Below are 5,000 nucleotides of genomic sequence, written 5' to 3'. Positions count from 1 at the left end.
AACCAAATTGTGGGCTCAGTTTCAGCTCTACGGAACAGTACTTTTGTTTCTAAATATGGGACAATCCCATTATTTCAAAGGATCACTGTTCACTTATTATTTCACATTTAGGTCTACTGACAATGTTTAAATAGTGTAACCTATTTATTTATTTGTTTATTAGGGCTACGATGGTTAAGCAAAGTTGGAATTATATCTTATACTTTATATTTACTGTATTCAGAAAAAATACTCATTTGTTGCATATTAATGACTATATCAGCATGTTTAGGTGAATAAGCCCTGGGGGGGCACAGCAGCTTGGCTGGGGGGGCAATGCCCTCCAATGCCTCCCGTGGCGCCGGCCCTGACCCCCACCCACCCTAATTTCTCTCTCTCTCTCTCATTTTAAATCCTTTTTTACTTCCTTCCTTCCATCCATCCATGCACCAGGACTCTGTCACTCTCTCCCATCAGAATCCCATTAGTCTCATTGCTAGACAAACCTGTAGTAATTTCAGCCAATCCCATTCTGCTCCATTGACCTCCCCTGTGGTGTTTGGTTGATCTTGTGTATTCCACTTCCTCATTCGCTTCCCTTGTGCACACTTATGCACTTACTTGCTCGGTCACTCAATTACTTATTGACACATATTGATCGTCTAGTGTACTTACATAGGCCTACTTAAGTGCTTACTCACTCACTCGGTCACCGAGAATTGACACATATTGATCATTTATTGGTAAAACACTGTGAGAAACAATTGGCAAAAGAATGGAAGAAAAGAGGAATGCAAGAAAAAGGATTGGTGTAGAATAGACGAGGTTAAATAGATAATAGCCACACACCCCAGGCTTAATTCTACATTGGTTGCAGTGGGGTTCTCTGATTCTGGTTTGTGTGCAGGGCCAGATTAGCGCACAGGCTAGATATGGCTGCAGCCTAGGAGTCTCTGTGTGATCAGGGCATTACATTGGATGATTTTATCCATCATCTATCTATCTATCTATCTATCTATCTATCTATCTATCTATCTATCTATCTATCTATCTATCTATCTATCTATCTATCTATCTATCTATCTATCTATCTATCTATCTATCTATCTATCTATCCAGCCTTTCCCCCAGATTTTTTGTTAGTCAAGGTGGTTGGGTGTTAAAAGTATATCTTTTTTGGCAAAGCAACTTATGAAATTACATTCACAACATGAGATATGTTACATAATATATCTTTTCAGGGGACCTAGTCAAGGTGGTCAGTGCTTCATTTCAAGGTGGCCGCCTCAGCAATTACAGTATTTCTCAATTGGTTTTGTACATTTCTCAAATCTCTCTCGCAATTTGCAAAACATAATATTCATTCTCAAAACAGCTTTAACAAATGGCAAAACACCGTGGATGACCTGCAAAACCGAGTCTCTTGCTCAAAACCCAAGTTTTTGTGTCAATGAATGTATCAGTGCCAGCAGAATGGTTAGTCATTGTGTCATAGTGTGGTCCGTGTATGGAAAAGCTAGTCAAATCGCTTTGTCATGTTGTCAATTGAATAGTACACTCGAGGATCTTTTCTGAAGCAAAATGTTGTTTAGATTGGATGGGAAATGTTGTAAATTCAACTTTATATTACATTGATCAGATACGATTGTCCTTGATATACATTTAGACTATGACTATTTACAGTTTTTCTCGATTGGTTTGGCTAATTTCTTGAAACCCAGATGACATTTCTATAAATTTTGGGTCATTTGGCTAAACATTCTTACACTTCTGCACAACAGTTCAGATAACTAGCAAAATGTCATATACCTCCCAAAACAGCTCATTCTTGCATCAGCACTAAACCTTCTCCCACATAAATAGTCAGTACCGTAAAAATGGCATATATTCTTCTCAATTGGTTTGGCTCATTTGCATTCATTTAGTCATTCTGTCAAAATAAACTGGATGGTTCAGCATAACACCATGGATCCTCATCACTTGCTCATATCACTCCAAAAACAGTTTACCCGTGTGTCGAAACTAAATTCCTTCCACAGAATGCCGTTTAAAAAAATGGCAAGAAATTAGCCAAATAACAGAGGAAACTGTAGTATACACGGTTGTAAAATTATTTTCTACAAACTAGTGAAGTTACAATACCATCTGGCCTGTTGAACACTGTCATGAATTTACTGTTTACAGTAAAGACATTCTTAAAATATTATGTCCTTGACTGTTTTGACAATTGTGTAGACTACTTTGCATATGATGACTCACACAATGAAATCATGCTGACATGTTTTGGAGAGGGCAACCATTAGACTGAGAATTGTCTAATTCGTTTAGATAAGACAGGTCAATTTATTTGGAAAATAAATAAAATAAATGTATGCTCAATGTGTAAACTGTAGGGTACTTGTATATAGCCATCTGCCGAGATGTACTAAACATTTAAGACATGAAATTGAAATGAAATGAAATGAAATTTGATGAAAGCAATGAAAAATGCCATTCTGCTGTGGGAAATTGTAAGTTGGTTTGGAGATTTGTCCGTGTTGTTTTGAGAATGTCATCTCAGTTTTGAGAAATTAGCCAAACCAATCGAGAAAAACTGTATTGACAGGTTTTCTCGCTGCAAAATAGGAAAAATAGCAAACTCTGGTTGAGGTGTCAAAATGCGCCCTCTACCATCCCTTTTTACTTGTGAAGAAAAAATCTAGAACTGTAAAGCAAAATAAATTTGAAACAATACACTGATACTGTATGAAGTGCATTTACTGTCTTGTGAAATTCTAGGGAAATATTGTAATTTTGCGTGGAGCGTAATTATAAAGGGCACATGAGGCATAGAGTAATATAATGCAGTACAGTGCCTATTGTTGAATTGCATGTCTGTTTTCTCTTTCCCCTCTACTGCCTTTGATTAGAGAGAGTCAATATTTACCTGCGAGGAATTTACCAATTCAGATCACATTTATAGACAAAAATCCAATGGAAATTATACAGTGCTTATCACATTATGACAGCTTGGTAAGTCATTTTGCATGTCAAGACTTATACTCTGACATATTGCCTAAATGTTTTGTGTATTCAGTGACAATGCTTTTTGAGTGATATGACAAAAGCAATTGATAATGTACAAAAAAGCTGAGAATTGATCACAACCATCTGCATGGTGATGAAAGCATTTGCTAAATGCTGAAAACTATGAGAAACGTATTTTACCATGTGCACAGATAACAGCAGGAAGTCACAATTGAACAAGAAGTTCTGAGAATGATTATTCTGTTGTGAGAAATGTACAAAACCAATTGAGAAATACTGTACGTGCTGGGGGAAACCCTGCTATCTATCTATCTATCTATCTATCTATCTATCTATCTATCTATCTATCTATCTATCTATCTATCTATCTATCTATCTATCTATCTATCTATCTATCTATCTATCTATCTATCTATCCAGGGCTTAATTTGAGGGGGAGCAAGGCGGAGCTAGCTCTGGAAGCTCCGACGTGCGCTCTGGAAGCTCCGGAATCTCTATCCTTCTATCTATCTATCTTCTGCTCTCTTCATGTGCTTTTATGTATATCGTACCTAATATCTCTCAAATTTTGTTGTTATTATTATTCTCCGTTACTGAGCCCCTTGCCAATTTCTATGGGGCCCAGAGACCATACTGAAGTCAGTCTTCCCCCCACCCCCCACCACAGTGAGCCATGTCCGTTTCTATGGTGCTCAGATTGTGTTGACATCCACGTGTTGATACTCTGTCTGTTTGTGTGTTTGTCTGTCTGTCTGTCTCTCTGTCTGTGGGTGGTTGACATGACGCCCTGTTTTTACGTAACATTAGTAAAAACCTACAAAATTGATATTTTTCATTTTGAAAACAAATGTAAATGAAAGAAGATGTGGTATATCATGTTTAATATTAGTCTTAGATGAGAAGAAACATTTGTGTTCAGATTTATGGAAAGGTTTATATGTCAAATGTCCTGTGGTGTGACTGTAACAATAATACAACCTGGGATATATACAGCTATAAAATAAACCAACAACATTTTGAATCATTAATAAAGCATTTGGCATGATAAATATTAACCTTATATTAAAAAATATGAAAGTGAAAAAAAACTCAATACAGCAATATTAACTACAAGTTCGATTTCGTAACACAAATTGCGTCCTGCGGGTTGACATGTAAGTCAGGTTTGTGGACGGGCAGCTGCAAGGCCAACTACAAGGGTCTTAAAGACAGGCTCCTAACCAGTTATACCTCAGTTATTGGAGAGTGGTGTGGAAGTTTAAGGTGACTATTAACCTCTTAATATGTCTACATATTGCAATGTTTCTGTCACACAATGCTTAGGTTTATTCATGGTGTCCCGTGGTGTGACTGCTCTTATGGAAGGAAAAAAAGTTTTTTATGAATGAAAACACATATTAAGGTTAAACACAATATCATTATCTAGTTAGCTTGAGCTCAGAGGTCAGTCACGAATACAAAAGATGAAAATGGCCACAATGCAGTGAATTTCCTGTGGTGTGACTTCATGTCCTGTGGTGTGACATGCTTAGGCATTGTGTTACTCAATCCTCACTTTTTTTGTCACATTCACACAATTATTACAAGTAATACAGTGAAACCATGCAGTGAAATCACAGTTGTCTGCCTGTACAATGCATAGGTGAGTGGGGGTGGGGGTGCGAGTGGGTAGTAGTGTGTGTGTGGGGTGGGGGTTAAAGGAACAATAGCAGAAAGAGCATTGGGGATATGTTTGTGCAGAATATAAATCATTTTATTGTATTTTACAGAAATGTCACACCAATGATGTCACACCGCAGGACACATTTTCCCCACAATGGCAAAAAATTAAGCGTGAGTGCTTTATTTTTTTTCTATTTTTCCACCCATTTTTTCAGGAATTGGAATCCTCCTTTAAGTGTGTTACGGCCTTAAACGTCAACCACCCCTCTCTGTCTGTCTATCTATGTTTAATCCTCTAATTTTTTCTCATCCTCCTTTTCCTCTTGCCCCTT

At 37.3% G+C, this 5,000-nt stretch overlaps 1 protein-coding gene across 1 annotated transcript in view; it reads left to right on the top strand.

The window, feature by feature from the left end:
* Positions 1–5,000, top strand: part of prkacab (protein kinase, cAMP-dependent, catalytic, alpha, genome duplicate b) — a 28,097-nt gene that overhangs the window by 13,087 nt on the left and 10,010 nt on the right. The gene's annotated exons all lie outside the window — the stretch shown is intronic.

Source organism: Engraulis encrasicolus, chromosome 1, assembly GCF_034702125.1.
Source record: "Engraulis encrasicolus isolate BLACKSEA-1 chromosome 1, IST_EnEncr_1.0, whole genome shotgun sequence".
NCBI classification, from domain to species: Eukaryota; Metazoa; Chordata; class Actinopteri; order Clupeiformes; family Engraulidae; genus Engraulis; species Engraulis encrasicolus.
Note: the sequence above shows the minus strand (reverse complement) of the source record. Positions and strands in the feature narration are given on the sequence as shown.